General features: G+C 44.6%; 1 long non-coding RNA gene across 1 annotated transcript in view; it reads left to right on the top strand.

Moving 5' to 3' along the window:
• The window catches only part of LOC141104208 (uncharacterized), a 52,327-nt gene extending 30,727 nt beyond the window's left edge, over positions 1 to 21,600 (top strand). The window contains exon 3 of the long non-coding RNA XR_012235480.1: positions 21,276 to 21,600. This is a non-coding gene — a long non-coding RNA (uncharacterized lncRNA). The remainder of the gene's footprint in view (positions 1 to 21,275) is intronic.
• Positions 21,601 to 24,255: the final 2,655 nt, after the last annotated feature.

Raw genomic sequence — 24,255 nt, forward strand, 5'->3', positions numbered from 1 at the left:
AGGGGTCCCTCCTTTGGTGGCTCCAGGGGAAAAACCTTCGTAATTGCCACTCGATTGTTCCCATCACGTGGGTCACGATAACCTCAGATGCAAGTAACCGGGACGCTCATTGCCATCATTGGAAATAGCACAAGGCAGATGGAACCCTCCTTCTCTAGGGATTGTGTAAAACATCCTGGAACTGCGGGCTGCCTTTCAGGTGCTTCTAGCGTTCCATCATCTAACAAAAAACTCATCAGTGATGCTCAGGTTGGACAATACAACAATGGTGGCCTACATAAGAAAGCAGGGTGGAACTCGCAGCTGGTCCCTGCTACAGGAGGTGGAGCCAATCATGATTTGGGCTCAGAGGAACTTGTCCAACATCTCAGTGGTCTACATTCCTGGGATCCAGAATGTACAGGTGAACTTCCTCTCTCGCGTTCAAATGAACAACAACGAGTGGTTTCTCCACAAAGGGGTGTTCGAGTGGCTCCTGACCCTGTGGGTGTCTCCGAAAGTAGATCTCTTTGCATCCCCATGCAATTGCAAGTTGACCAAATATTATTCGAGGTTCCGGGATCCTCAGGCGTATGGAATAGATGCTCTCACAGACCAGTGGAGGTTCAGCAAGGCTTACACCTTACCTGTAATACTCCAGTTTCTCCACAGACTCAGAACAGAGGAGGTGGAAGTCATAGCAGTAATTGCGTTCTAGCCCAACAGGCCATGGTTTCCTCTCTTAAAACTGCTCAGTTATCGAGACTCAGTTCGCCTGCCTCTCAGACCGGATGTACTGTCCAAGGCACAACTTTGCACCCCTGTCCTTCTCACCTGCACCTCAGGGTTTGGTTCTTGAGAGGGGAAGGCTTGAGGCTCTAGGTTGTCCAGAAGAGGCCATTTCAACCCTCCTTAATGCCAGAAGGAAAAAGCACCAATAGGGGCTATGAACGTATCTGGACTAGGTTCACAGGTCACATGTCTTTTAGGCCTAATCCTTGTAGCGCTCCAGCAGTTCAGGATATCCTTAGCTTTCTACAGTCAGGTCTAGACCTGTCCCTAGCAGTGAGCTCACTTCAGGTACAAGTATCGGCCATCTCGGCATTTACAGGAGTTTCATAGGCTAATCACTCCCTTGTTCGCCAGTTCTTCAAAGGTGCTATCAGGCTTAGACCTCAAAGGAAGCCAAGGTTTCCCAAGTGGGATCTTCCTCTTGTTCTGGATTTCCTTTCTACGCTCGGATCAGATCCTGACAAGCCTTTATCAGTGAAGGATCTTACACTCAAAACTGCCTTCCTGGGGGTGGTTACTTCAGCTAAGAGTGTCTGAAATCAGAAACCTAGGTTTGAAGGAGCCTTTTCTAACTTTTTTCTAGACAGAGCAGTATTAATCCCCATGCTGGGGTCAAACCCTAAATTAACTTCAGTTTTTCACAAAAATCAAGAAATTGTGCTTCCCACCTTTAGGGCAACAGAAAGTCAAGATGTCCATCCCCTTGATGTGAGGCACACTCTGAGACAATACCTGGAAGTCACGGCACCCTTTAGACAAACAGATTTTCTTTTCATCCTTCTGCACGGAAAAAACAAAGGAATGCGGGCTTCGGTTAGATCCATTGCTGCATGGATCATACAGACCATTCAAAGAGCTTATAAAGCGAAGGGTTGGCTCCTCCAGAGGCAGTGACTGCACACTCAACTCAGAGTATCTTGACCTCTTGGGCAGCTTCTCGACATGTCGCTCCTAAAGTAATCTGTAGAGCGGCTTCCTGGTCGTCTATGAACACATTTGTGTCTCACTACAACAAAGCAGGGAGTAATCAGGGTGAGTAGAGAAAAATAAAAAGTAAGAGGGGGGAGGGAGGCGCAGGAAGGGGGGAGGGGCAAGGTATGACGAGTAGGCATGAGGTAGACCATGTCCGCTGGTGTGATTCATGTCATAATTAAGGGGAGGGGGGGTCAGGGCTGTCAGAGGCATCTATCCAAGAGGACCAGATTTTATCAAATTTCCCTGGGCATTGTCTGCTTTCATAGGTCAGCCTATATAGGGGAAGTACCGAGGTCACCAACCGCCTCCACGAGGCCAGAGTAGGAGGCTCCTCTAGTTTCCATCTCAGTAGAATTTCACGTCTAGCATAATATAATGAGAAGGTATGACACAGTTTACAATACCTGTCCCCCTCTACATCCTCTAAATGGCTTAACAATAGAATTTGAGGATCAACCTGTAGATCCAATCCGGTCACATTACTAAGTGTAGAGGCCACTGCCTTCCAGTAGGGCTGGCGTTTGGGAAAGGACCAGACCATGTGCCAGAAGGTACCCACCTCCTGCCTGCATCTCTGACAATTAGGGTCCCTTTGAGTGTAAATGCGCGCCAACCTCTGTGGGGTGAAGTATGCCCTGTGTAGGAACTTAAATTGTATAAACCTATCTTGTTGTGGCAATCATAGAAGGAATGTATGAAAGTAAACATTCCTTCCACTCCTCTTCGTCAAGGGATGGGATATCCATCCTCCATTTTTTCCAGGATTTGGTTAGTTTGGTATCATATTCCACTGTCAAATATAAGTATAAGGTCGAGAGAGGTCTCCCCATTGCACTGGAGATCAAGACACGCTCAATGGAGTCCGACTCCAAAGCAAGGGGGGCAGGGAACTGGGCCTCAAAGGCATGCTTAAGCTGCCAGTATCTGAACTGAAAAGAGAGCGGAAGCGCGTATGTTCTTCTCAGTGTCTGGAAAGTCATAATCCTACCATCTTGAACTATGTGCTTTAAGGTAATGATTCCCTTTTTCGCCCATAGGGAAGGGTCTGGGATGCTGTATAGGTGGGAAAGCATAGGATTACCTCACAGGGGCATGTGTGGTGAGATGTGATTGGGTTTCCCATAAATCTTCCTAGCCTCCTGCCAGACCCTCACTGTGGTTCTCATCAGAGTTGTCATAGATGAACTAGCCCTAAGTCCAAGGAATGGCAGATTGCTCAGGGCTGCAAAGGAGCCCAGGATGGCCGCTTCTAGAGTGACTGCTGGATTTTGTGCTTGCTGGGAGAACCACCATCACACTGTGACCAGGACGGCTGCCCAGTATTAAAACTGAAAGTTCGGGAGCACCAGCCCCCCCGATAGTGGGAGGTATAATATCTGCTTGGCCACCCTGGGGGGCCTCCCAGCCCAGACAAAGGATATCAGCTGACTCTCTAGCCTCCGGAAGAAAGTCCTGGGAATGTGTGTGGGGGTATTACGGAAGAAATATAAGTATTTAGGGAGATAGATCATTTTTAGCAGATTGACTCTGCCTACTGGGGTCAAAGGGAGGGAACGCCATGCAGCACATCTAGCCACTAGTTGTGTCATGAGTGGCCGTAGATTATTTTCCATATAATCTTGCACCTTACTACTAATTTTAATCCCCAGATACTTGAAATCCTCCACCCATTTGAGTTGCGGATGTGGCACACGAGGGGTCGAGGGGTGGAGTGGGAAGAGGGCCGACTTGTCCGAATTAATACGAATCCCTGAATAGTGACTTAATCGGTTAATTAGGTCCAGGGCAGTCTGCAAAGAGGATTATGCATCCGCTAAATAAAGCAGAGCATCATCCGCATACAGAGACGGCTTTTCCTCAATTGGGCCCACCCGAAGTCCCCTTACACCAGGGTCCGCTCTCAGCAATATAGCTAGGGGCTCCATTGCAAGGGCAAACAGGGTCGGAGAGAGAGGGCAACCCTGTCTCGTGCCCCGAGCTAACAGAAACTTCCCCGATAGGCAACCGTTAGTGCAGATTCTGGCTGATGGGCCATGGTGTAACATGCAGAGCCAATTTATGAAACCTGGACCAAACCCGAAGCGTGAGAGCACCTCCCATAGGTAACCCCACTCGATGGAATCGAAAGCCTTCTCTGCATCGAGTAAGGCCACCATCCCCATTGTCGTCGCATCTGCTCTATCTATGTGAGTAAGAAGGCGTCTGATATTAATATCGGTACCTCTTCCTGGCATGAAGCCTGTTTGGCCCCCGTGGACAAGGGCAGTGATGTCTATTAGCCAAAATTTTTGACAATATTTTCGCATCAACATTTAGCAGGGATATGGGCCGATACGAGGAACACAAGGTGGGGTCTTCTCCCGGCTTGGGGATCACGACTATTATCGCTTCACTCATGGTTTTGGGAAGTTTCTCGAGGCGAATTGATGCAGAGAAGAGATTATGGAGTTTATCAACGAGCTCTGCAGAGCACTGCTTGTAGAACTCTACTGGAATTCCATCGGGTCCCGAAGTTTTCCCCGCCTGCATTGATTTAAGCGCCTGCGTTATTTCCAAAACCGTAATAGGGGCGTCGAATTTGTTACGATATGTTTCAGTAAGAGTCGGAATGTCAATATCAGCCACGTATGATGTGAGGTCTACCTTACTGTAGTCTGCCCTAGAGGTGTAAAGGGATTTGTAGAATTCCGCAAAACAGTGATTAATCCCATCCGGGGTATGAGTCAACTGTCCTGAGGATTCCCTAATATGTGAGATGCTCATCCCCCTGCCTGTTCTCTGGAGAGCCAAGCCAACAGTCTCCCCGACCTCTCCGTTGTGACTGTGCTAACATTTTCTTCTGGGTAAGAGAGGTGCGGAGACGAACAACCTCCTTAGTCATGAGCTGTAATTGTGAGTAATGTTGGGGATCTCGGGTGCGAACAAAAAGAACCTCTACACTAACTGCCTCCCTCTCAGCCCTAGTCAAGTCCGCCCTACGCTCCCTGCGTACTCTGGCAATGATGGTCTGGTAATGCCCCCTTGTCGTGGCCTTGAAGGCATCCCATACAACCGTGGCCTCTGCTGAACCAGGATTAGCTGCCCAGTAACCAATCAGTTCGGTTCTGAATTGAGCATCCACAGCAGTGTCCGAAATCCAAAATCTAGATAGCCTCCATAACCTGTAAACTGAGCCCAGGGAGAGGTCTAGCGTCAAAAACAAGGGTGCATGGTCTGAAATTCCCCTGGGCAATATTTGTATGTTCGTGACCCTTGGAAGGACCGGGCTCCCTTCAAAGACCAGGTCTATGCGAGAGAATGTTCTACGGGAAGCCGAGTGACACGTGAATGCCCGGTCTCAGGGATGTCTCCACCTCCAGACATCAATCAGGCCGTAGGAATCCGCCCACTCAGCCAACCCAGGGCAATGGTGTCCCGCAGTCGTCAGTCTGTCCAGGTCTGGATCAGGGACTAGATTGAAATCATCCAGGATGATAGTATTGTCAGAGGCAAACTCGGCCATCTTGCTGGTGGTTTGATTTAGCACCAGCAAGGAGGCCGAGGAGGCAAATATAAACCCACAATGGTCCACGTCAATGAGTGGATCTTAGCATGAATGATGACATACCTACCGTCTGGGTCCAAGGCCAAATCCAGGAGCCGGAAGGGAAGGGACTTCAATACCAGAATATTAACACCCCTGGAAAAACTAGAATGCATGGAGTGATAATGATAACCCACCCAGTGTTTTTTAAGGGTGAGAACCCTGCTCCCCATAAGGTGCGTTTCTTGGAGCACACATATATGTGGGTTATAAGCTTTAAGGAATTGGAACACCAGGGAGCGTTTAACCGAGGAGTTCAGCCCCCTGGTGTTCCATGAAAGGATGTTAAGGGTAGATATGGGTTCTAGGGGCAATAGAAGTATCAGGATCAGTATGGATCTCGGCTCCTAAAATGGACCCCCGGACCCCAGGCGGATACAACTGAAAACAATGCAATGCTGAAATATTTAGTATTTTAGTGTATAGATAAAACAAAACCAAACTAAAAACAAATGTAAGGACCCAATAACTAAAGTGAAAAAAACTGGCCCCGTTAGGGGAACTTTCCCCACATCCCCAACCCACCCAACCCCCTAAACTGAGGCGGGTATTCATCCCAAACAGTTTCAGCTTGCCGGCTGCAACAGGGGGTCTGTGTAAGAGGCAAGCTCAGCCCCCCAAAAACTTCTTGGGGGGGCCAAGCAGCAGTTCAAGCAGCTCCTTAAGTATGAGACTACCGCTGGCTTAATGTATCAAGCTGTAAAGGACTCGGAGCCAAAAGGAGAAAGAAAAAACTGAAGTGCGTCCCAGCAGTAAATTTGATCCATTATTAAGTGAGTATACATAGTAAGAGTTCCAACTCTCCAGGAGAGGGCCAAAACAAGAACGGCATATCACATTAGTCTCCTGACCATGCCCTTTGTCAGGGGCGCTAACTTAAGTATCCCAAACAGGGGAGATTGACTTCCTCTGTCAGAGCCGCACATACCATGGGTGCAAACAGGGCACAACAGGTGCAACAAAGGTAATTCAACCCATGGAGAAATTTGTGGGCAACCCAGGCCTGGGCCCGGGTTAAGCTGAGCAGAAATTGAGGGTGTCATGGAGCACGTACCGTGTGGTCGATCAGCGGACCGGTGGTAACGAGTCCAGCCAGGTAGATACCTCTCTAGGTGAGCTGAAGAAGCGGGTTGTCTCACCATCCTGGACTCTTATGCCCCGTACACACGGTCGGACATTGATCGGACATTCCGACAACAAAATCCTAGGATTTTTTCCGACGGATGTTGGCTCAAACTTGTTTTGCGTACACATGGTCGCACAAAGTTGTCGGAATTTCCAATTACCAACAACGCGGTGACGTCAGCCACGTACGACGAGACTAGAAAAGTCCAGTTCAGAACCAAGCGCGGCACCCTTTGGGCTCTTTTTGCTAATCTTGTGTTAGTAAAAGTTTGGTGAGAGACGATTCGCGCTTTTTCAGACTCGTGGCTTTCAGATCGTTTTCTGCGGTTCAGTTTGTGCTTGTGGGTTTGTATCTGCTCTTCAGTGCATGCATCGAGTACCATTGACTTGTCATTGTGTTCTTGTTCGTTCGTTACTGTTTTTCAGGTCGCTCTTCACAGGCCTTGCTGTTCTTCAGTGCATTCTGTTACTTCGTTCTGAGCAGCCGACTGTTTTCTAGCCATGTTGCATATACGTACTCCTCGTAGAGTTCGTGCTGTGCGGGGGCTTGGTGTTTGGGTCCTGACCTTGACACAAGTCCAGTCCATGAACAGGGTGGGGAGTAGTTCATGGACCAAGAATTGGTTGCTTCAGCGTGACCAGTTCTCTCATATGCCTTTGCTCCGTGAGATCCGTGAGAATAATTCTGATGATTTCAGGAACTTTCTCAGGATGACGGACCCCGTATTTCACCGTTTGTTGGCTTTGCTCACCCCCTATATCAGCAGGCAGGATACGTGCATGAGGCAAGCCATCACTCCGGAGCAGAGGCTCGTCGCTACCCTGCGGTACTTAGCGACAGGGAGAAGCCTGCAGGACTTGAAGTTCTCGACAGGCATCTCCCCCCAGGCTCTGGGGATCATTATCCCAGAGGCCTGTTCTGCCATCATCCAGGTCCTGCAGAAGGAGTATATGAAGGTAAAATTTTTATCCTTTTATATCACATTTTATTGTATTTAATGTTTGAAAATATATTGTATTTCTTTCCTCATGATTGTAATATGCTGTGAATGTCCCCTTTGTTCTCATGCATGCTGGATTTTTATGTAATTATTTTTTTAGTCCTTCATACATATTTGCCTTCACTTACCTCCCCAGCATGCTCTCCTGGCCCTATATTCACATCATGTAGTCACTTAACAATGTATTTTATCAGCTCCATAGTAGTGCTTTACCCTAAAAACCCCCTAAAATGTTTAGAAATCTGATTTGTGCTTTAAATTCACGCAGAGTGCCAGAGGCTTTTTTTGTAGTGTCCCCAAATCATTTTTATTAACCCTCCCTCCCCCCAACTGCTAAGTCAGCTGATACCAATTCTCTATCTATCCTCAATCATCTATCTGCTGACTTTGCCAAACCCATACACACTATACCCACCTCTTTTGTGGTCAGATTTATGGATGAATTCCCCAAAGCATGTAGTGCAAGGGCCTGCCTGTATACTTTCAAATGGTACTGTTGAAAGTTTTTGTATCCTATTATTATCTTGATAGGTAATAGCAGAATGTCCAAATGTGCTCAAATGTGTACAGTGTGTATTTATATCTTTGTATTCTGACACTTCTTACCTGTCCAGTGGGCTGCCAATAGTGTAACTAAGGAGGGGCTGTTCCAAGTAATACCCTGTATTTAGGCATTCATCTCTCAATGAAGTGAAGAGGGTTACCTGTCCAAGATTCCCCCCCCCCTTATAATGTTAGAAATGGCCCATGAGAGGGGGGGAGGGGGAATATGATAGGTGTACCTTATACTTTGGTGTTGTAAAATTCCCCTTAATAAATGTTATCTGGATGTTGGCCAAGAATGTTTGTGTCTAATCTGCTTTCCATGTTTATGTGCAAAAATACTAAGTTTTTTTTGTTTTCCTCAACAGTTTCCTTCCACGCCACAGGAATGGCAGACTGTGGCCTCCCACTTTGCCCAGCGGTGGGACTTTCCTAACTGCAGAGGGGCAATTGATGGGAAACACGTCCACATCGTCCCACCACCCAACTCGGGGTCGTACTATTATAATTACAAGGGGTTCAATAGTATTGTGATGTTGGCGGTGGTGTCGGCTAATTACGACTTCCTGTATGTGGACGTGGGGAAGAATGGCTGGATGTCCAATGGTGGAGTCATCGCCCAGACTGAGTTTTACAGGCGTCTCCAGAATGCCAGCTTGGACTTGCCACCTCCAGAAGAGAATGTGGAAGGACTCCCATTCGTCTTCGTTGCGGATGAAGCATTTGCGCTGGGGGACCATCTTATGCGGCCATTCCCGATGAGGACCCTCACCCCGAAACAGAGGGTTTTTAATTACCGGCTGGCCAGAGCCAGAAGAGTGGTGGAGAACACATTTGGAATCACGGCCAGCCGATCGCGCCTCTTTCTGACACCCATCCATATGGCGGAGTATAAACTTAATCATATAATCCTGGCGTGCTGTGTTCTACATAACTTTTTACGTCAACATTCTGCCAACTATGCTGGCTCAGTTGGGCCTGAGGCCGGAATGCTAGATGAAACAACCCTGACGGCGCTTGAAAGTGGCCGTCCTGGCTTGCCCTCCCTGAGTGCCCCTGATGTCCGGTTAAGATGCCTTGAGTTCTTTGCGGGTAGGGGGGCCATCAATATGCCAGACAATTTGTGAAGCCTTTATCAAATAAAATCCAAAAAAAAGCAAATCTTTGGTGACATTTACTGCTTGTGTTTGTTTTAGCTGACCCTGACAGAAATGTGGGGAGTCCCGAAAATGGCGTGATTGTGTAACCTTATACAAAGCACTGTTGGGTGTTATTTACTAAAGGCAAAGACACTTTGCACTATAAGTGCACTTGAAAATGCACTGAAACTGCACTTGTAGTGCAAAGAGAATTTGCCCTTAGGAAATAACCCCCATTTTCACAGAAAGCAGCAATTACATCACCACAAAAGTGTTCTAGCGTTGAGACAATAATCCACACATTCTAAATTAACAATCTTTTTAATACCCGCACAATCACATGTGCATTTAGAAAAGGTTTTTAAAACAAACCAACATGTTTGTTGTATAACAATTTTTGGGGTGGCATTATCAAAAATAGAAATGTCCATTTAAGATAAAACAGGCATGTGTAAAACCAACAAGAAAGACACAAATCTTGAACTTACAAAGTTCACATTTGGTAGAACTTGAAGGCAATATCAGACATGAGTATTTAAGAACTGTGTTTGATATTGCGTTCAGATGGGGTGAAGTCACCCCAGGAAAAGCCAAATTTGGAAGATGCACACAAATTTGCCAATATCAACATGTGCTAGCTGCCATCACGGGGGATCAAGGGACGTGTTTTGGGGGAGAAACCCCTTCCTCTCAGCTACTTTATTATTGAGGAAGGGGTTGCACCCCCAAAACGCCTACATTGATCTCCCGTGATGGCAGATAGCACATGTTGGCACACTGTGTGCATCCTCCAAATTTGGCTTTTCTAAAAATCGCTAAAACATTTTGAACATTGTAGCACACAAAAGAAGAAAGTGATTTGGAGGGGTTTTAAACTCGCCCCAAAACATCAATGATGTTTTATTTTTTTGAATAACATCATTGATGTTTTTCTTGAGGTTTTCCAATTCTAAATTATACCCCATGATCTCCCCGATCAGGATCTGTGCACTTTCAGAGGTGAAATGCCCTGGGTCCACAACATCACGATCACCTAAAAAGAGAGAAACCAAACAAAAACAGGTATAAAAAATATGCCGGCATCCATCTCTTACCTAAGCCTGTGGTCGCAGACACTCACCTGTTGTGGTGACTAGTTCCACCACATCTTCTTCCTCCTGCTCTTCTTGGGTTGGGGGGATTTCCCCTTCTTCCAGAGGTGGGGGGTCTGTGGTCTCCTCGGATGAGGGGTGTCCTCCAAGTCTTTTCTCCCCTATGTAAAACAAAAATGCTATACTTAGCACACAGATATTTGATGGCAGAACTATAAATAGGAAACATTGCTTGGAAGTGGGGTACAATTGTCAATTTTGGCAGAGTTCCAAAATGTAGCATTTTCAGTGTCCTTTGTCAAGCTGCAATACTCTACCTGTTTAGTACAAGCTGCACAGATGGAGACCCCCCTATAGTATACACTGGAGCACCTGTGTGGGCCCCCTAATAAAAATGGTGTTCTGGTGTCCCACACTAGTGCTCCAGTGTCCAGATGTGAAAACAGCTGCTCAGTGTCCTCTCCTTACGCAGAATCTAGTTTGCATTTCATTCTAGTAACAAAGCCATCTACATGACCAAATTAGTTTCATACAAGTAGGGCGTAAAAAATGTGGCCAAATGCATATGGCCAAAACAATGGTGTTTTATAGGCCGAAAGAAAAATGTTTGATACGAACGAATAATGTGCCCATGAACATGAAAGTTGCCATTTTAAAATGTACACTTAAGAAAAGCACATGGAGCAGCACGAACGTAATAAACACAAAAAGAATAGGAACACAGCACAACTACTTACTTTTTTGCAGCACTTTCCGGATCTTTCTGTACTGCTCGTGTTCTCGTAATTTGAGGTCCGACCGGAGCTGATCTTTCGATCGACGTACCCCGAAATTCTGGTGCAGACTTTTGACCACTTTCACCATGATCTTGGCCTTTTGGACATTGGGGTTGGGGTAAGGTCCATACTTTCCATCATAGTCGGCCTTCTTCAGGATGTCCACCATCTCCAACATCTCCCCAAAGGACATATTTGAGGCCTTAAATCTCCTTCTGGATCGGGACGTGTCTGGATCCGGGCTTTCCTCCTCCTCCTCGTTCCTGTAATTAGCACGCACCTGCTGTGTATCCGCCATGTGCTCTTCCCCCACTGCGCAGAACGAAAAGGGGCGGGGAATAGACTAGAAAGAACGTCAGGGGCGGGCGTAGTTACACGCATGCGCAGTGTGTATAAAGCGTAACACGCGTGCGTATTACGTACGATCTGTGAGCGGAGGAAGGAGCATCGGAGGCGCCGATCGTGATAACGAAGGTAAGATCTAAACTTGGGCCTATACTGCTTCGAAATTGAAGCCTATATTGTAACAAGATTAGGAGAGTTTGGCCTGACCTTAGGGTTTGTCTTGTGTTGTGTCTTGCAGAGAAAATGTAAGGCTTCAATGACCACAACTTCCTCCCCCTGTTCATAGACAAATACAGGGAGCTGCCCTGTCTGTGGCAGGTGAGACATCCCCATTACAATAATAAACAAAAGAGGCAGGCAGCGCTGGAGAAACTACTGGAGTTGGTGACGCCGGTGGTCCCCACAGCAACCATCCCCTATTTAAAAGCCAAAATTGGTGGCCTGAGGAGCACTTATCTTAGGGAGCGCAAGAAGGTCACGGATTCCCAGAGGTCCGGAGCTGCAGCAGATGACATTTATGTCCCCAGGCTGTGGTACTATGAGAGACTGCGATTTCTGTCAGACCACACTGAAGTCAGGGAATCCCTCTCCACTCTTCCTTCTACTCTTCCTTCCACCCCAGCTGAGGCTTCTGATACCCAACCTGGGCCTTCCAGCCAGGAAGAAGTGGAGGAGCCCAGCTGGAGCCAGGTATAGCATTCTTCTACAGATTTCTGGTCAATAAAGAAATGATCTTTACTAGATGTCATTATTGATCACTAATTGCTGATTGAAAAAAGTGTTTTACATATCAATAGACAGTAGTGGGCACCCAAAATTGGGACAAGAATGAAAAATGCTGGGCTCAGAATGATAGTCTGTTATATTTGTTAACATTCAATTTGCAACAGTCAGGAGGTGAAAATTGTGTGTGAATGATGACTAAAAAACTAAAACTATGTCCCTTTTTCATACACAGGAAGACCTCAGCCAGGAGGAGGCTGTGGAATGTGGCAGCCAGGAGGAGGCGGGGGGATTAGTGGCAGCCAGGAGGAGGCGGGGCTAAGTGTCAGCCAGGAGAAGCCTGGGACCAGTCGCAGCCTGACCGAATCGCAGGTTCCTCCCCGAGCCTTCCATACAAAAGACCCAGGAAGGGGAGTCACGTTCAGGATTCTGCACTCAGACTTATTCAGGAGGCTTCTGCGTCCCTCAGAGCCTTACCCACTCCTGAAGAGGCCTTTGCCTGCATAGCTGCCACAAAACTGCAGGGCATGCAGGAGGGTCAACGCCTCATGTGTGAGCAACTTATTTATAAAGTCCTAACTAAGGGGGTGAGCAGCGAAATCACACCTAAGACCAACGTGATTGAGTTGGACCATCCTCCTCCTCCTCCTCCTCCTCCTGCTGCCACAACTCCACCACCAGAGCCACAGCATGGAAGGAAGTGTGGAAGAAAGACCAGAGAGTGATGACCTTGGGTTCAGTCTGGTCTGACAAAAGCTGCAGTCTCTTGTATGACCACAGCCTGGGGACACAGATGTCATCTGCTGCTTTCCGGATCTCTGGGACTTCTGGACCAGACTGCACTCCCTTAGATAAGGACTCATCAGGCCACCAATTTTGCTTGAAAATAGTTGATGTGTGCCCTGGGGGTCCAAGGCTTCACCCATTTCTGCTGTTTCTCCAGCATTGCCTCCCTCTTTGTTTAGTTGTGAGCCCTTAATAAATGAATTTTTGGGGAAAATTATACTCTCCTATGTGTGTTTTCATCCAAAAAGGACAGTTTGTTGGTGAGGATTCAGGTACATTTCGAAAGTACAATGTGAAATTAAAAAGAGACAACAACACCAAACAATCTCCTACAGATTAAATAGAACAACATATCAATGGTGTTGTGGTAACTTGACACACAAAACACACACAAAAATATTCTGGAGTAAAAATAAAAATACAATAAAACAAAGATCAGCCTTGAAAAAAACAAAAAAACAAAAAAAAATAATCTGCCTTAAAACCAAAAAAAAAAAAATCCAACACAAAAATAATGTTGTCAGATGTGACAAATCAAAATATATTGAGGGAATCCCGATAAATAGTAAAGAAATAAGTTTGTGAGAAGTCTGTGTGAATATGAGCAGCAAAACTACTTCATTCTTCTCACATTATAAAGAAGAAGAGAGTGAGCTGTATTAAACCATTTTTAACATTGCAGCGTGACAAAAGTGCTGTATCCATTGCGAACGCTAAGTTTACCAGACCGAGCTGTTCCGTCTCGGAATTTCTTCTGAGCATGCGTGGCACTTTGTGCGTCGGAACAGGCCACACACGGTCGGATTTTGTTGTCGTTAAATTTTATAGCCTGCTCTCAAACTTTGTGTGTCGGAAAATCCGATGGAAAATGTCCGATGGAGCCCACACACGGTCGGAATGTCCGACAACACGCTTCCATCGGAAAATCCGACCGTGTGTACGGGGCATCAGACAGGCCGGGAAGAGAACACTGTAGCAATTGTTACGCGCTCTCAATGCTGCTTTAACTTGGTCGAAGGATTTCCTGAGCTTTTGGGTCTCCACCGAATAGTCAGGGAAAATCATCAACTTGGCATTCTGGTATCGGAGGTCCCCAAGAATTCTAGAGGCATGGAGGATTTCGTCTCTGTCCCTGAAATTAAGGAGACGGAGAATGAAGGTGCGTGGGGGGGCTCCAAGAGGCCCCGGTTTAGGTGGTATGCGGTGTGCCCTTTCCACCGTGTAGTGAGGCGACAGTACAATACAATTTTTCAGGACAAGTTTTCGGGGTATTTCCCCTTCTTCAAGGTCCAGGCAGTACAAATTCAAAACAGTGTGACAAAATGACTAGTATTATGAAAGACTTGAGGAACCCAAAGACTGATCAGAAATTCCAACGGTACGTGTAGTGTGCTGTGGCAGATTGTGGTCATGGTTAGATTGTGCCTAGCAGTGGGAGTGGCTTAAAGCGGAGCTCCACCCAAAATGGGAAGCTCTGCTTATTTGCCTCCTCCCCCCTCCACTGCCACATTTGGCACCTTTTTTGAGGGAGAGGGCAGCGGGTACCTGGTTTTGAGGGGTACCCGTTCCCTCTTCCGTGTGACTTTGCCGCAGCAAAGTCATCTGAAAGTTTGGTCCCTCCCTCCTCCTTCCCCCGCTGACGGGCCATTCTCAAACCACAGCGCACTTCTTGCATGCACGGTAGGGAACCATCTGTGAAGTTGCAAGGCTTCACTGCCAGTTTGCCTTACCCGAGATGGCGGAGGCAGCACCCGAGATCCAATTGAAAAATCGGCTTGGGAGATGACACAGCTGGATTAGTGGACAGGTAAGTGTCCTAATATTAAAAGTCAGCAGCTACAGTATTTGTAGCTGTTGACTTTTATTTTTTTTGTGAAGGAGCCTGGAGCTCTGCTTTAAAGGGAATCATACAACAAAACCTGTGCGTAGTTCCTGTATACACTCTACACATTTGCCACAGTCCTTGTACCCACAAAATAGTCCTAAAAACTGCACCACAACTGACAGTTTCACAGACACACATCAACCCCAGGCCAAAAGATTATTTACAAAAAAAAATAAAAATGTAAAACTTTCATTTACATATGCTTTTCTGCACATAAGTGTTGTAATATGTCGGTAGATTTATGTGGGATTTTATATTATTATTATATATACACATACAGTACAAGATTGACCAGGCTAGATTTCATTTGACAATGGTTGAGTTGTTTGAGCCAACTCAATTACACATATCAAAGGGAACTTGTTGATCAAAGGGGGAGTAGCCAAACAAGATTTACTCCAAGATATCAAAGGGGACAGATAGTGACTCCGGGCTATGTTAATGTTAATATGCACGAATGCAAATTAGGGCAGTTTATGACTGCAGCTGTTTACAGCTAGGGGTCATTGTCTATCACTCTGAAAGACAGAAGCAGATCAAAGGCCTAATGGAAACGGCCAATCAAATTGCTCAGCCATTCAATGTATAGGGAATATAACCTGGCGTTCAGTCTATTCACTCTCTGTGATTATGAAGGCACAGGTGTAGGAAACATGGGACTCTGAAGGCTAGTATTCATTGTCATATTTACTCTGTTGGATTTTGTCATCTGTTGCAAGACTTTGTTCTGTGTTGGAAGTCAATAAAGTGCATCTCTCTGGAAGAATTGGGTTGCTGCTGAAGAATACTTACATCATCATTATAATAACTACTAATTAATTATCTACCCACTATACTATATCACTACAATAAGGAGATATAAGTCTTCCTGACTAAGTCTACCTTAACCTCTTTGCGCTGACGCCTCTCGGCCCTTTAGGCCCTGTTCAAACTAATACGATGCGAGAACCCTGCAAATCGCACCTGAATCGCACAGTGGTTCACACTGAGATCTGCGAACCACTGCAGGTGTCAATGTAAAGTTAACAACACCCCCAGATCGGTTCGCAGATCGCAGTGCAAACTGTAAAATTGTGCAGGAATCGGATTGCATAGGTGTGAACACCCATGCGATCCGATTCCAATGCGGACCAAAAAAAAGGTCCTGCACCATTTTGGTGCGAATGGGATGTGATTTCAGCCACACAGTTTGTAAATCGCATCGCACAGACATTGCATGTGAGCTACACAGCAATGCGGTACGAATCAAATGCGATGTCTGGCATCACACTAGTGTGAACCGGGCCTTAAAGCACCATTCACACCTTGGCCTTCTGTTTTGCAGGCGGAATCACCACAAGCACCGCAAATCACGGGACGCCCAGGCGATCCACACTATTTTGAATGGAACCAAATTTGCCACGATTGTCGCCCGGCGAATCACTGTAAAAATGCACAAACAGAATCTCGAAACGTCCAACGCCCAAAAGAGGTTCTTGTATTTTTTTGGGCTAGATTCTCCTTGCACGTTTTTATTGTGATTTTACTGCGATTCATCATGTGCAATCGTGGCAAAATCTCACTGCGATTTGATGCCAGTCAAAATAGCAGGGATCACAAGGGCGTCCCACAATTTGTGGCGTTTGTGAATTGTGGGCAGAATTGTGACGAATCCACCCGCAAAACAGAATGCCAAGGTGTGAATGGAGCCTAAGAGGTTTATGACGCTGGGAGGCAGGGCGCAGCTTAAGATCACGTGACCGCCGTGATTGACTGTCACAACGGTCATGTGATCATGTGACCACAACAATTCAGGCAAATATGCAGCCCCTATGCGCTAAGGACCAGGGGCCAAGAAACTGCATATTTGTGTACGGCTGGCGCCAAGATGTTACAAAAGAGCTCAATTGAAACCAGCAGCTGTTGAGATAATGAACACTTTGGTCAGGACTATGTAATGTACAGCATATCTAGTGAAGGAGTCAGGATGTTTTAGGCCCTGTGAGATTTGTAAATGTTTACTAAAACAATACAATTGTTTACCATTGTTTACCAGCAATAGTTTCTGCAAAAGTAATATATATAAAGTCCAACATATATAATAATATTGAGGTGAGTCTCTAACCCCAAATCCTAACCAGGAAATGGAAAAAACACCAAACATATAAAAAGTCCTCCAAAAATAAAGGGAGAATCCTCTTGGACGTGCAGGAAATAATGTGAAACACCAACACTGATGAATCCAGGATAATAAAACAAATGGGTACTAACCTAGTACCTGAAATGTATGAAGGTGAAAATGGCTCCTGAGTGGTGTATGCACCGTCAAAAGGCCAGCGAAAATAACACATTAATCCCATAAAATAAATAAAATATTAACCCGAGTAGGCAGGTGGACAGCCCCAGAGGAGGGGAAGGATCCCATCCCAGAAGGGTGAAATTATGAAATGGAAGGGGAAGATGGACTAGTATATTAACATGAAAAAAAATGAATAAATATAAATAAATGTGGAATGATGATGAAATCAGGCCTTGTTGATAAACGAGTTGATGTCCCACTCTATGTTCATACCATGAGGGGAAAAGGATCGCAACTCATGTATCCAAAAAGTTTTGAGTCTTAAGACTCCACAGAAATGGAACTCGCCTCTCCAATTAGGGACCAATTTGTCAATAATCAGAAATTGAGTGCCGGTGGGATCTCGGTTATGATGTCTCAAGGTGGTAAAGTGCTTCATGGGATATGCCCGTTGTGTAACGGAAGATTGAAATGTCTCCGTTTTCCGTCTGCCACTGGTGTTAATAAGACAAACGTTGCACTTCCTGCAGGGGAAATAACCTTTACACTGTTGAAAAAAGGAAATGGTCTTGGGAGGATCAATAACATTTGGAGCTATCTGTCCCTGAATGGACCTAGCTCCCCTAAAAATAACCCTTGCTTGATCTGGAATAACTGAGCCAAGAAATCTGTCATTTTGAAGGACTCCCCAGTGTTTCCTAATGATATTCCGGATCTGTCTGGATTGCACTGAGTATGTGGTGAAAAAGGACCACTTGGATTTATCTGTGGCAACCTTAGGGCATGTCTCTGACAGGGACTGTCTATCAATAGAAGAAACCCATTGTATCTCGACATCCAATTCAGTAGGTTCATATCCCTTCTCCAAAAACCTAGTTCTCAAGATTTGAGATTGGGCCATAAAATCTTCTATCCTGGTACAGTTCCATCGCAGCCTCAGAAACTGACTGCGTGGAACTGATTTAAGCCACTGGGCGTGATGGCAGCTGTCCATTGGAATGTAACCATTCCAGTCAGTAGGCTTAAAGTATGTTCTGAATTCAAGATGTTGGTCAACAGCCATAATCTCTAAATCCAGAAAATGGACAGAGGTGGAACTGGCCTCATAGCTGAGGCGTATCCCTCGGTCATTGGAATTAAGCAAAGCCATGAATTCATCCAAGGATGCAAGGTCTCCACTCCAAAGGAGGAGCATGTTCATCTATGTACCGAGCCCAGAGAACCAATTCGGGTCTCTTAAGGGCATAGATGACATCCTCCTCCCACTTGGCCATAAATAAATTGGCCAAGCTGGGGCCAAATTTTGCCCCCATGGCCACCCCCTTAGTCTGTAATTAGAATTGGTTCTGAAACCAAAAATAGTTATGTTTAGTGGAAAATTTAAGGAGGTCCATGATAAAATTCCATTGTAATAAAGACAGCATGGTATAAATAATATTCAACAGCTAGAAAACCCAAATGGTGAGGAATGCATGTGTATAACGCTGAGACATCAGCCGTCACCAGAATCATGCCCTCTCTAAATTAAACAGACTCGAGCAATCTAATAGTGTCACCAGTGTCTTTAAGATAAGAAGGGACCAGACGAACCAGGGGTTGGAGTTGATAATCAATATACCTACCAATCCTGGATGTCACTGAGTCAATCCCGCTGACTATGGGCTGACTATGGGCCGGCCAGGGGGATTGACTGGGTCCTTATGTACCTTGGGTAGGTAGTATATAGCTGGAATACGGGGTGCTAGTGGTACTAGGAAACTGCTCTCCTTCTTATCCAAGATTCCCAAAGCAGAACCTTCATTGACAATAAGAGACAGTTCCCTTTTAAAAGTAGTAGTTGGATCGAAAGGAATGCAAATCTAAGTGTCAGAATCTTGAAGGATTCTGTCCATCTCTCGAATGTAGGTATCCTTATCAAGCACTACAATCGCTCCACCCTTGACGGCTGGACGAATGATCAGATTTTTACGCTCACAGAGCTGTTTCAAACCTTTCTTGACATTGGGATCAGTATATATTTTTCTGTTGGGCAATAAGTCTAGATCTTGTAATACTAAACAACAGAATACACTAATGGATGGCGCCATAGTGCCTGGGGGATTAAACAGTGATGGATTGGATAATCCCATATGTACATTTGGACTGTCTGAACTACGTAAACTGTTGTTGGAAGGTTGAGTGAGAAAATGTCTCTGGATACTAAGTTTACGGATTAATTTTTGTACATCAATAAACGTGGAGAACTTGTTGAGGGTTCTGGGGGGCACAAATTTGAGTCCCTTATCCAAGACATATTTCTTCTCATCGGTCAAGACAACAGAACTGAGATTGAAAATACCTCCCCCGATCATGTTCTTTTTCCTTTTGCCTTGGACCCTCCTCCCCCCTCTGGTGCCTCTTTTCTTTCTGAATTGGTGGAATGGTCTTCCATGGATTTGGGAAAATCCGAATGATATGAAGGTCCAGAATAGCTTTGATTGTAGCTATACGGGGATCTAGTACATAAGTCATCTTCCCTATCGTCATAACGATAGGGATCAAGGCCAGACACTCTAGATTCCCTCTCTTGTAAAGGATGGAAACGGTTATAAGTACGGATGGGTGTTCTGGAGGCTGAATCATTCCTAGATGGATAATGCCTATAATCATACCTGTGGGGGGGTCTAAAGAAGGGACATCATTTATCATCCTGTCGATATGGAAGAACAGGATGTCCACGTGTTCATCCTCTCCCTCTATTCCTAGGACCACCTCCTCCCCTATGAACAGAGGGGTGAGGGGGGTAAGAGTTGGCTACTCGGGTTAATATTTTATTTATTTTATGGGATCAATGCGTTTTTTGGTCGCCACGTCGACCTTACACATTATACCACATTTAGTGCATCCATTACACCTTACATCACTTTGTATTTTTTTTTTTTTTTTTATATTCTATGTTTATTATACACTTCCGGTTTTTATTTGTTCCTGGGTTTCTCATCAGTGTCCCCGCACCGTTTTTGTTATCCACTTCCGATCACCAAATATACCGGTGGGTGGCCCTGCTCTCTTCGTTCAGATGAGATAGAGTGCCGTCCGTATGCCTCCCCACGTCATCGACTGTTGTCACTTGTTCTGCGGTCACGTTGACTGCTGTACATAGTTGATGATGTGGTGTGCGCGGGAGCGGTTGTGCGTTACGTTCTTGGCGCCGAGGTTTCCATGGATACCTTTGACGCATTGTGTCTTCATCGGCGTGATACTACACTGCTGACAGCATGACGCATCTGTGGCACATGATTGGCTGCGCGGCTCATGCGGACTTGGTTATGTGCTTTTTCATAAGGCTAGGAAAACACATATGCGGGAGTACCCGCAGCTGCACAACCCAAAAGTAGGATACAAAAAAATATATATTGAGAATTTCCCCAGGGGGGGGTTTTAAAGCAGCAAAGCATTAACTATTAATATGAGATAAAGTAGATCAAATATTCAAAATAATTCAAATTGCGATAAGTTTATTGTACAATACAGATTCTGGTTCATGTGCAACAAACAACAACATAAAGCATCACTCATGGCCAAAAGGCCCCCAGGTGAACATATTGTAGCATATAGCAATAGCGTAACAAAATTGATATCCACTGAATACCCCCAGGGAAATTCTCGATATATATTTTTTTGTATGTGCTTTTTCATTGCACGCAAGTCATGAATTCTGAGTGCAGTGATTTTCCTTATGTTAGTCACACATCATTATACTTTTGTTGACTCCTATTGGCTACGATGTGAGTTAAACACTCCCACTTTTAGCCATAGGGAGGAGAAGTTATTTTCGCGGGCCTTTTGACGGTACATACACCGCTCAGGAGCCATTTTCACCTTCATACATTTCAGGTTCTAGGTTTGTCATTGGAGTTAGTTTATTTCTTTATGATTCTATTGGCTAATCCTATTGAGGCTTGGTTGGACAGAGACAGCTGATCACTCTCCCACCAATAGCAAGCCACAGTTCATGCATGTCTAATTGATTGAGATTGATTGGATATATTTTTTATAGATACTTATATATATATGCGCAATGTGGGGGAGCTGTTATAAGCCACTGTAGATGTCTTATGTGGACGAAACGCATTGGGCTACGCTTATTGCTCCCCACATTACTTCTTACTCATTGTGATCACATTTTATTTATTTGTTATTGTGGTTTTAATAAAACCTACCTTTTTGATCCGCACTATTGGAGCCCCTCCCTCTCTTTTTTTTTATACATAGTTGTTTTTGATGAGAGTTGTTGCTGAGGTTCCTACAAGATGTTTGTTCCCTGGTCCGGTCGGGTTCACTGAGATCCTTTGGAGCTAACTTCAGAAGACCTTGGACCTCCACTTCCATCTGAGAGTGCCACGGATTCGGTGTCGCTGACATCCGGGTCCATCTGCTCTGGTAAGAGTACACATTTGTTTTATTATCCTGGATTCATCAGTGTTGGTGTTTCACATTATTTCCTGCGCGTCCAAGAAGATTCTCTCTTTATTTTTGGAGGACTTTTTATATGTTTGTTTTTTTTCCCATTTCCTGGTTAGGATTTGGGGGTTAGAGACTCCCCTCAATATTATTATATATGTTGGACTTTATATATATTACTTTTACAGTAATGCACTTATCATTTGTACACCTATTTTGCTAAGCACTAAATTTTTTCCTCACCCATTGTCCATCTGCACTGTGAAGCGCCGTCCAATGAGTTCTGAAGCATTTTGCTGAATATGAGCAAATAATATTGCCCAAAACACTTCAGAATTCATCCTACTGCTTTTGTCAGCAGTCACATCATCAATAAATACAAGAGAACCAGCTCCATTGGCAGCCATACATGCCCACGCCATGACACTACCACCTCCATAAAATGTGAAATACTAGAGCGCTGATATGGTTAAAACCTGCATGAACTATCTTTTCCAAAAAAACAGCTGCAACCAATATAAGTGCTCCCACACTGAAAAAACATAAGAAATTGTGAATGATTAGTGCGCTATTTTCCAAAAACAAAATAAAATGAAATATTACAGTGCAACATAAAATACATTAATAAATATAGTGTAAATGTGCATGTCAGAAATACACATGCATATAATGGGTTAATTGAACACCTCCATGTGTAACTTTAAATAAAAAATGTAAACATATATAAAAATAACAAGAAAGTATGTGTTGATCTCATAAAATACTCGCTGGTGGAATATTGGATTCAAAAATGCACTGCTGTTGGATAATAAAGAGATCTAGGTACAGGAATTATTTTGTGAGAGAAACTCTGTGAAACTACACATACATATGCCGATCAGTTCTTTCAATCAGTGGTTTAGATGTGAAAAAAACCTCCACCTTTCAAGTTCCTCATTCGCTTCTAAAATATCCTTCTCTCACTCCCCATGATTAGAGCGCTGTTACTGTTGTCCCAAGCTATTAATCTCGAACGAGAAGAAAGAAAGACAAATTCATCGCGCAACACTGTGGCAAACAAGCTTTTTGGATAAGTGTCAACAAGTTCACTCACATGGATCCAGCTGAAACTGAGCGTGTTTAATCAGTCAGGCTCATAAGCTCAAGTGTGCTTCTCCTCAATTCACCTCCGTGCTGTTCCGAGCATCGGAGTGACATCACTGGCTCCTCCTCCTGACGCGTTGCGTCACAGGTCTTGTGACTTTCTCAAGGGAATATCATTATCCCATTTACAAAGAGCAGATAAAAGGTCTAGAGTTCATTTCAAGTGTGTTACTTGCATTTTGAATCTGTTGCTGTCAACTTTTAATATGAAATCCAAAGAGCTGTCACTATCAGTGAAGCAAGCCATCATTAGGCTGAAAAAACAAAACAAACCCATCAGAGAGATAGCAAAAACTTTAGGTGTGGCCAAATCAACTGTTTGGAACATCCTTAAAAAGAAGGAACGCACCAGTGAGCTTAGCAACACCAAAAGACTGTGATGAATGACCGAAGAATTCTTTCCCTGGTGAAGAAAACACCCTTCACAACAGTTGGCCAGATCAAGAACACGCTCCAGGAGGTAGGTGTATGTGTGTCAAAGTCAACAATCAAGAGAAGACTTCACCAGAGTGAATACAGAGGGTTCACCACAAGATGTAAACCATTGGTGAGCCTCAAAAACAGGAAGGCCAGATTAGAGTTTGCCAAGCAACATCAAAAAAGACTTCACAGTTCTGGAACAACATCCTATGGACAGATGAGACCAAGATCAACTTGTACCAGAATGATGGGAAGAGAAGAGTATGGAGAAGGAAAGGAACTGCTCATGATCCAAAGCATACCACCTCATCAGTGAAGCATGGTGGTGGTCGTGTCATGGCGTGGGCATGTATGGCTGCCAATGGAACTGGTTCTCTTGTATTTATCGATGATATGACTGCTGACAAAAGCAGCAGAATGAATTCTGAAGTGTTTGGGGCAATATTATCTGCTCGGCGCTTCTCAGTGCAGATGGACAATGACCCGAAGCATACTGCGAAAGCAACCAAAGAGTTTTTTAAGGGAAAGAAGTGGAATGTTATGCAATGGCCAAGTCAATCACCTGACCTGAATCCGATTGAGCATGCATTTCACTTGCTGAAGACAAAACTGAAGGGAAAATGCCCCAAAAACAAGCAGGAACCGAAGACAGGTGCCGTAGAGGCCTGGCAGAGCATCACCAGGGATGAAACCCAGTGTCTGGTGATGTCTATGTGTTCCAGACTTCAGGCTGTAATTGACTGCAAAGGATTTGCAACCAAGTATTAAAAAGTGAAAGCTTGATGGATGATTGTTAATCTGTCCCATTACTTTTGGTCCCTTAAAAAGTGGGAGGCACATATACAAACTGTTGTAATTCCTACACTGTTCACCTGATTTGGATGTAAATACCCTCAAATTAAAGCTGAAAGTCTGCAGTTAAAGCACATCTTGTTTGTTTCATTTCAAATCCATTGTGGTGGTGTATAGAGCCAAAAAGATTAGAATTGTGTCGATGTCGCAATATTTATGGACCTGACTGTGTGTGTATATATATATATATATATATATATATATATATATATATAGATATATATATTTATCTATATATATATGAGATATAGAGATATATAGATATACAGTAGCTCACAAAAGTGAGTACACCCCTCATATCTTTTCATGTGACAACACTGAAGAAATTACACTTTGCTACAATTTAAAGTAGTGAGTGTACAGCTTGTATAACAGT

The sequence above is a fragment of the Aquarana catesbeiana genome, linkage group LG01 (assembly GCF_042186555.1).
Source record: "Aquarana catesbeiana isolate 2022-GZ linkage group LG01, ASM4218655v1, whole genome shotgun sequence".
NCBI lineage: Eukaryota > Metazoa > Chordata > Amphibia > Anura > Ranidae > Aquarana > Aquarana catesbeiana.